At 43.5% G+C, this 9,529-nt stretch overlaps 1 non-coding gene across 1 annotated transcript; it reads left to right on the forward strand.

Annotated features, from left to right (window-relative positions):
• The first annotated feature begins 5,165 nt into the window (after positions 1-5,165).
• On the forward strand, positions 5,166-5,276 carry LOC148092740 (U6 spliceosomal RNA). Its single transcript, XR_015714877.1, has one exon. It is a non-coding gene; the product is annotated as a U6 spliceosomal RNA (small nuclear RNA).
• Positions 5,277-9,529: the final 4,253 nt, after the last annotated feature.

Here is a 9,529-nt window from a genome sequence, read left to right on the forward strand (position 1 = left end):
GTGTGAAGCTTAGCCCATAAAAATACCAGTAACTGACCCCAGGCCTCTTGTTCTCACCTTCTAGCACTTTTGACTTCTGTCTGATCATCTGGCACCTGAGCCAGACCAGTCCAACAGATTCCTACTTAATGCTAGTAGCCTCACCTCGTCTTGAATCTAATATTTGGTTCTACCCACCACCCAAGTGTTAATAAGTATTTCTGATATTTACGTGTGGCATTGATGTACCCATGACCTTGAGGCACCTCTTGTAGGGACGCCTCTCACCAACCCTTACCCCGGTGGGGACAGTGACTTATCTTTCCCGGGTTGGACCCCTGTTCTAGAAAGTGCCACCTGAGGGCTTCTGAGGAGAGCCCACTTTGCCCTCAGGCATGTGTCACCCAGAACTGCAGGGGTGGTAATGCCCCTATGAGCTCTCTTTCCATTTGCCTGGAAGATGATTCTGGCTTGTATTTCATGAGGCTCCTCAGATGGTCCCCACAAGGTTCACAGTGTCCATCTGGAGAATGCATCCTTGCATTGGTCTTTCTTCCCCTGTGGCTCCTGGAGGTCACATCCCCACCTGTATCACCTGCACACAAGCCTCCCTGCTTGCATCCAACCAGAGGAGACACTGCTGCTCCCAGAAGGCTTTATGCAGAAAAAAGGGACAAACAGAAGGAATTCTTTTGAGCTTCTTTGATTGAGGAAAACAAATCTCTCACTATCTTTTCCAGGTCTTATTTGATTTTTCAAAGGCACATAAAATATGTGCCTCAACTAATTTTTAACATTCTCCTTTTGCCTCCAGAGGAATTGTTAGTCTCCGAATGGAGAGTTGAAGAGCATGAGCTTCTGAAGAAGGGGTGAGAATGAGAAGGAAGGAAGCCTGAAAGGTGGAGCAGGGGGCGTGCAGAGCTGGGGAGGGTGAACAGGGCCAGTCTGTGGAATAGCACACGGCAGCCCATGTGGTGCCACACAGCCCCCGTGCTCAGGGAGGGTGCCTGTGGACATAACAGTGGCTAACCTTCACTGAAGGCTGTGGGCGTCCCTGTTGCTCTAATTATTTTACATACACCACGTACAGTTCATAACAAGCCCTGGGCCAGGCACCAGGTGCACCCTGTACACAGACTAGAAACCAGGTGAGGTGATTCTTAAGCTGTCCCAGTGCCCAGGGCTGTGGCTCCAACTCCTGAGGCCAGGCTCCTTGGACTGTGGATACAAATCGTCTTAAAATGATGACACTGTCTCACTTCAGACTGAAGTTGTTATTGCACATGTTTCATTGTGCTCTATTTATATTCCTTTCTGCTGCTGAGTGTTTAGCCCAACACCCAACATGCAGTGTGTCCATTACCTGGCTGTCACAGTAATCTCTGGTGGGTTGGGATTCCCCACGGACAGCTTTGCTGTTTCAGGTCTCAGCTGAGGATGAACTGCAAGCTTCAGTTTCCTTCCTCTCGCGGCTGTCAGACATAGCTGCCTTCTGCAGAGTTTTTTATGTAGCCACTTTCTGTGCCTTATAGGTAAGCTTCAAAAATTACTGACTCATAAAAGTGTCAGTACTGGAAAGAACATGAGCAATCACGCGCTTCAGGTTAGTAAACTGAGCTCAGGGAAGTTAGGTGACTTAGCACAACAAGGAGAGATCAAATCTCTGTCAACTCTGCCTCCCATCTCCTGTCCAGTCCTCTCTCTCTGGTGTCACTCTACTGAGTATTTCTTGGAAGCATCTGGAATGCAATGGAAATTACATAGTCTTTGTGAAACATCGCCTGAAATTAAAATTCAGTTGGTGCAGGCAGCATGTCCAAAGCATATATTTGATAAATAAATGGTAATCAATATGTACAAAGTTAAAACTCAACAAGAAAACAACCCAACTTAAAAAATAGGCAAAGATCTCAATAGTCTCCTGACCACAGAAGATGTACAGATGGCAAATAAGCACATGAAAAGACTCTCTGAATCCTGTGTCAACAGGGAAATGTGAATTAAAGTAATGAGATACCACTATACCTACTAGAATGGCTAAAATCCAGAGCACCAACAGCAAATGCAGGGGAGGATATGGAGCAGCAGGAACTTGCACTCACTGTTGGTGGTAATTTAAAAAGTGCAGCTACTTTGGAAGACAGTTTGCAGTTTTTTACAAAACTGAACAATCCAGCAACCTTACTCCTTGATGTTTACCCAAAGGAGCTGAAATTTGTCCACACAAAAACCACACAGATGTTTGTAGCAGTAATTGCCAACAATTGGAAGCAACCAAAATGTCCTCCAGTAGGTGATAGATAATAAACTGGTACATCTAGGCAATGGAATATTGTTCAGTGCTATCTAGTCACAAAAAAGACATGGAGGAACCTTAAAGTGCGGAATTTGGCTGATACTAATGTATCAGTATTGGTTCATTAAATGTAACAAATGTACCACACTAATGTAAGATGTTATCAATAGGAGAAACTGTATTTAGGGGGAGGGTATATGGGAACTCTGTACCAGCTGCTCAATTTTTCTGTTAATCTAAAAAAAAATTATATTAACTAAAAAAGACCTCAGAGTTGTTGCTCAATAAATAGGTGGTACCTGTTATTACAAACAGCCAGTGTGTGCCAATCAGTTTCAGCCCTGGAGGTCAGGTCTCTGGAACAATGGCAGGAGTCCGGGCTGCTCCTGTGACAGTGCTGACGGCATGACTTGCCACCAGGTGGTGCTCCAATCTCCCTCTTCCCCCTCCTCCTCCCTCCCTCCCTCTTCCCCCTCCTCCTCCCTCCCTCCCTCTTCCCCCTCCTCCTCCCTCCCTCCCTCCCTCCCTCCCTCCCTCCCTCCCTCCCTCCCTCCCTCTCTTCCTCTCTTCCTCCCTCTCTTCCTCTCTCCCTTTCCCTTCTGCTCCCTTCCTCTTCCTCTGAAACACATCCCTGGGTCTAGTAACCTGCAGAGAGAGCCAGCCTGCTCCTTTAGATGAGTGTCACCACCACCATGGGCAGGGCAGCAGCAGCTCAGGGGCACTGATTCTGGAGTAACCCAGAGCAGTTTTCTCAGCCTTCTGGGGTCTTGGCACCAGTGGAGAATCATGGTGACTGACTGCCCTGTACATGGGTGCAGGTGCAGTGGCTCTGCATGGAAGGAGGTGGCATCATTTCTCTCTCAAATGTAGCTGCCTCTGCACCCCACCTCCACCTTGCAGAGCTGGGTGGCTGGTGTCTGTGAGCTGTAAAAGTGAAGATGGGTGGGCTTGCTAGTGAATCATCAGTGCATTTTCATTTTTATTACAGCCACGTGTAGCTCTCACACCTGGGGTCCACGGGCACTGGAAGGCCAGCCCTGGGCATGGGATTGAGGGCCACTGGTTCCAGCTGTCATCCACTGGACTCTTCCTGGAAACATAGCACCAAGTGTCTGCTGTTCAGAGCTGAAGCAGAAAGCAGTCTAGAACATGAAGACTGCCTGGGGACCTCGAGGAGCCACCAGCCCCACTTTCTCACGGTAGGGTCAGAAACCTCAAAAGGTAAAGGGACCTTCCTGGGCTACACAGCCTGGTACATGTGTTTTCTGTGAAATTTATGGGAGAAAATCTGTTTGGGATTTTTAATCTTCATAGGGCAACTGTTACCCCAAAACACTGGCTGTGGAACCTGCTTGTAATCTGAGTGTGTGTCTGAGCGTATGTAGTTCACTGCATACCTGGGCAGGTGCAAGGGGTTATTTGAGGTTAGCAGGGTGGCAGAAAGGCTCAGTTTACATAAAACCTCTTAGTTTTAAGGAGGAATAGAACAGATGTGGGACATTTCTGTGTTTTCTCTGCTCAGGAGAAAAGCGATCAGACTGTTGCCCTCCCCCCCCCCGGATGAAAATGGCTTCTCTAATTTTCTGAAAGGATCAACTGCAGCTATTAGCCAAGGATGGAGGCTGCAGGCCTGGAAAATGCTGCAGGGAAACATTCCCAGGGAAGGCAGCACACGTGTTTTGTAAGTGGAAGTACACGCGTGGGCTGCACTCGGGGTCCAAGACTCACGCACTCGGGTGCACGCTGCACGCTGCCCTGCAGTGCTGTCTGGAAATGGGAATTCAAAAGATTTATTGAGTGAATATAAATTCAAAAGATTTATTTATCTTACTGGACTACACGGGGAGATGGCTGCAGCATGGACAAGAATCCATGTGGCTGTGTCAGAGGGATAAACTTACTTGTCCCTTGCAAGGTTTATCACCTTTCCCCAGGAAGTGATCTGTTGGTGAGCCTGCGGCCACAGTGTCTTCCGTGACTGACAGAAGCCCCAAGCAGTACAGTGAGGACGGAGCGTCCTGAGCTGCTAGTCATGATGACTGTGCCCTTGGGAGAAGTGAGGGTGTCCGGTCTTCCACCACCTTCTGCAGTAGGAAGTGGAGTCATAGCAGAAGTAGGTGCTTCTGCCTAATGCTTGTTGCAGGGAATAAAGAAAATGTAGTCAGAATCCAGAGGGCTGGAGGTGGGGGATTTGGGCATAGATTCTGGCAGTGGAGAAGGAACTGGATTGGGTAAAGAACACATGGAAGAGCTCTGGGCTGCAGACTGAAGGTCCCTGGAGAACCCCTCTGCCCTATTCTCCATGAACTGTAGGGAGAAAGTGACTTTCCCACTGTAATGTACTTAAGGCCACTAACTCCACACCTGAAATGGCTAAATGGTCAATTTTATGCTGTGTGTGTTTCATCCCAATAAAGAGAAACAAGCAGCAAAGCTATTCTCTACTGAATGGGCTGTGGTGTCTCCTTTGAAGTGGAGCCACATTGCTGACTTACCACAGCAGGAGGAAATGACTGGGGTGCAGAGATCCCCCTGGGCAGTGATGGGGACCACCTCAGAGGACACTCAGGAAAACCTAGTATTTCCTACTTTGTTGTATTTCTCAAAGTGCAGGCCAAGCACAGAATCCTTTCTGGAATGTCCACACCAAGATGTGACACAAAGTTCACAGCAGTTTCACTTCCATCAGGCCTGGCAAGGGTGGGCGAGAGGAATGTCTGCAGGGACTGGAGAGTGTCCACCTCTTTAAGCTTTGTGCACAAGGTGTCTTGTTTCTCCCGCTGTAGTCTGGGTCCTGTTAATCACACTCAAAACCTGAAAACCACCCATATGTCCATCAGCAGGTGGATGGACAGAGAACCTGTGGTATATCCACACAACAAAACACTCAGTGCTCGGTGCTGCAGCACATGCTCTAAAACTGGAACGATACAGGGTACAGGAAACCAGCATGGCCCCTGTGCAGGATGACATGCTCATTTCTGAAGCATTCCATATTTGTACAAAATAAATAAAAGCCTGAGGATGCGTGGCACAGCATGGCAACGGCAGTTAATAATTATGGTGTATTTGAAGGTTGCGAAGAGTAGATCTTAAAAGTTCTCCCCACAAGGAAAAGAACTGTAACTATGTGAGGTGATGGATGGTAACTAGGCTTATTGTGATGAACATTTTGCAGTATAGACCTAGATCAAATCATTACGATACACCAATTACATCTCAATAAAGAAATACTATTCAGCAATACATAGGATTCATGCAACAACATGGATAAATCTCAAATTATTCTGAGTGAAAGAAGTTAGACAGAGTGAGTACATGGTGTAAGATTCCATTTATATAAAATTTTAGAAAATGCAATGTCATCTGTGACAAAAAGATCAGTAGCTGCCAGGGGAGCGGGGAGCAGAGGGGAACAAGGAAATGTTTGGGGCGGTAGGCTGTGTTCACACCTTGACTGTAGTGAGGTGCAGCTTATTGTATATCAGTTGTGTCTCAGTAAAGTTAAAAATAAAATGAGGCACAATAAAAGTTTAAGACATGAATTCTTATTGGATCCTGATTGGGAAAATAAGAAATTTTAGGGATAATTGGGAGTATTTGAAATGGGCTTATGTATCAAATCTAGTAGGAGATTATTGGTACTTTTCTTAAGCATAATAATGGTATTGTGGATATGTAAGGAAATGCCAGTATTTTTAGGAGATTCATGCTGAAGTAGTTAGGGGTGAAATGTGATGTCTTCAGCTTATTTCAAATAGTTTGGAAAAAATAAATAGATAAAGCAAATATGGCAAAATATTAAGACTGTTGAATCTAGCTATTCCGTATACAGGAGTTCATGATACTATTCTTTTAACTATATTTGGCATGTTTGACAATTTTATCATTAAAAAGTTGGAAAAATTACCAGGTAGATTTGAAAAAAAATGAATTATAAAAGATAAACAAAAAATAATTGAATTATCAAACAATGGACAGGATTAACTGAAGACATAGCAATAGATAAAATTAGTGAATTGTAAAATAAATTTAAAAATTATCCAGAATGCAGTACAGAGAGAAAAAGAGACAGAAAATATGAAAGAAAAGTTAAGAAATATGGAGAATACAATGAGCCCTATCATAACTCTGGTTGGGATTCCGGGAGAAAGAGAAAGAAGGGGGCTAAGGCCATATTTTAGAAGTAATTCATGAAAATTACTTTTGACTCCCTCACAGTTGAAGTGAAAAGAATCCACACTCAGGCACACCACGGTGGGTCCGCACAGCTCCAGCGGAGAGAGGGTCTCAGAAGCGTCCCGTGAAAAAGGAGAAACAACAGACTGACCCAATGAGGAGCCAAGCTAAAAATAGAGCATTTTCAGTAGATTGAAAGAAAATAATTGTCAACCTAGAATTACTTAATTAGAAGAAAATATCTTTAAGAATGAGGACAGTATAGAGACATTTTCAGGTAACCAAAAACCAAGACTGTTTGCCACTGGTCATGCCCCCTACGTGAAATGGCCAACATGTAGGTGCAAGCAGGAACATCGAGGACAAAAGGAGTGGAACATGCAGGTGCATCTGGACAAGTTAGATGACTAAATAAAATATCTCCTGCTGCTCAGAAGCAGGATTAAAACACACAGAAGTGTATAAATGAAGAGGGGTGAAGATGCTGATTAATAGCCTTTCTTCTTAAGTATCACTGTTAAGTTTCTAGGTGCCCTTTGCAGAATAATTTTCAAACTAGTCAAGGGGAAAAGTAGAAAGAGAAAAAAATCAATCCAAAAGAAGGCAAGAAAGCAGAAGTAAGCTGAGATGACTCAGGACAAACTAAAAGCGAAAAGATAATAGACAACCAGTATTTTTTATACTGTATTAAAAAAAACAATACCAGAAGTCAAGTATGAGAATACACATAGTATGTTCATAAAAATAAACCAAAAAACAACTTGGCATAACCCAAAAGTCCATAAACAATGGATTGAATGAATAAACCATAACATAGTCTTACAATGAAATACTATACAACAGTGAAAATGAATGACAGCATCAGCATCAATAAATCTCACAAGCAGAGTATTAAGTGAAGATGCAGGACACAGACAAATTCAGAAGAGCTTTAAGAAAAATTTCAAAAATTGGACCAATTGACCAATACTTCATTTATTTAAAGATATCTAAATAAACTGTACAACTCTAAAGTCAAGGGAACGGTGGTGCAGTACCAGGAGAGCAGGTACTTCTGGGGGAGGATGTCCTCAGGGAGGAGCAGATAGGGGATTCCAGGGTGTTGGCCCTCTTCTTTAGCTGTGCCTGTGTGGTTCTGGGGAGCATGTGTTTTATGCCCCCCTTTTTATGTCCAATACAGTTATCAATTTTAAAACAAAAAAAGACAAGAGCAGCCCTCTATGAACTCTGGGAAATCCAAGAGGGTAAGTCTAGGAAACCAACCTGCATACACCCTACCAAGACTGAATCATGAAGAAACAGAGAATGTGAACAGACCAATAATGAGTCCAGAGATGGAAGCAATAATGAAAAACCTCCCACTGAAGAAAAGCCCAGGACTAGATGATTTCACTAGTGAATTCTACCAGACATGTAAAGAAGAATTAACACCGATCTTTCTCAGTATCTTCCTAAAAATTGAAGAGAGGGAACAATTACAAACTCATTTTGGGAGGCCAGAACTACCCTGATACCAAACCCAGATAAGGACACTAAAAGAAAACTATAGGCCAATATCCCTGATCTGTCTGTCTGTCTATCTAGTTCCAAAAAAATACAATGAATTCAACAGCATATTGAAAGGCTCATACACCGTGAACAACTGCAATTTTCCCCTGGAAAGCAATGCAAATCAATAAATGTGATATGTCACATTACTAGAAGGAAAAATAGGAACCATGTCTTCAATAGGTGTAGGAAAAGCATTTGACAAAATTCAGCATCCTTTCAAGATAAAACTCTCAAGAAATTGGGTTTAGAAAAATGTCTCAACATAATAAAGGCCACATATGACAAACCTGCAGCTAACATCATACTCAATGGTGAAATGTTCTAAGCTTTCCTGCCAACAACGTCAGGAACAAGACAAGGGTGTCACTCTCACCACTCCTAGTCAAGGCTGCACTTGAAGTCCTAGCCAGAGCAGTCAGGCAAGAAAAAGAAACGAAAAGCATGCACATCAGAAGGGAAGTGAAATTTCCCTTCACTTTATATTTGCCATGCATGTATGGTAAAAAAAAAAAAAAAAAGGGATATAGTGATAGGAATACAGATGTCTTTTGTGGGTGAGAACCTGGTAACTGATCATGTCTGCTGCTTTACTTGGGCTAAGAAATCTGGAAGTCAATGTCCTATTCACCTTTTATAGCTACATAGGACCGCCTTCATCCACATGTATTTACATGACTGACAAAGTGCTTCAGGTCCTTTTCAGAACAATTAGGGTGTACATTTACGCACAAATCATCATCCAAACTGATTTGTAAATGGCCAAGGATTATGATCTGCCTCCAACCTATTTTCTTAGCTTTATATCCTAGTTCAGCCCTATTATGCAGAGGGAAATACTGTCACATTGTGTCTAAAGCTATCTAGATTGCCGCTGTGATGTAACTAGTTGTGTAGGATTGACAGTTAAGGTTTGGTTTGACTTAGATTTGCCTACAGCCTATGTAGCCTTTGAACTTCACTATTATCATCTGTGAAATGGCACTTCACAGGATCGTGGTAGGATTAGAAGTATTTTATGTAAGACGTATTTAGAAACACTCAGCTTATTTCTTTTAGAATATGACTAATTTTTTCAGGAATTGCATGAATAAATGAAAACATAAGTGAAGATACATACAGCACCAGACAGGTGAAAGATTCGTCAATTTTAGTTTTTTCCTCCTTTACCTGTTGCCTCCACCTGGGAAGTCATTTCTTACCATCTGTTAGAATGCAACCACCTACTAAGATTGAGTTGAAAGAGGGTCTTTCCTATTTTTCTAACTGTTCTTGTTGGTCTCCGTGGGTTTTTAAGCCTCCATTGTGATATTTGACTAGTTTCGCGTCTTTCCTGCCCCATGCACGGCCCCACGTTCCGGGGCCCTGTTTACCTGCGCATTCCCTTCTAAGACCTTGCTGCAGTTGGTGGGGATTTACTGCCTTGAGTTCGTTCTTCTGAGGATACTAAGGTGGTCGGACTTCTTCCTTCGGCTTTCTTGAGTGAGTGATCATTCCTCCGACAGCGCAGCCTAACTTCTTGGCACT

Source organism: Miniopterus natalensis, chromosome 7 (genome assembly GCF_054644295.1).
Source record: "Miniopterus natalensis isolate mMinNat1 chromosome 7, mMinNat1.hap1, whole genome shotgun sequence".
Taxonomy (NCBI): Eukaryota; Metazoa; Chordata; class Mammalia; order Chiroptera; family Miniopteridae; genus Miniopterus; species Miniopterus natalensis.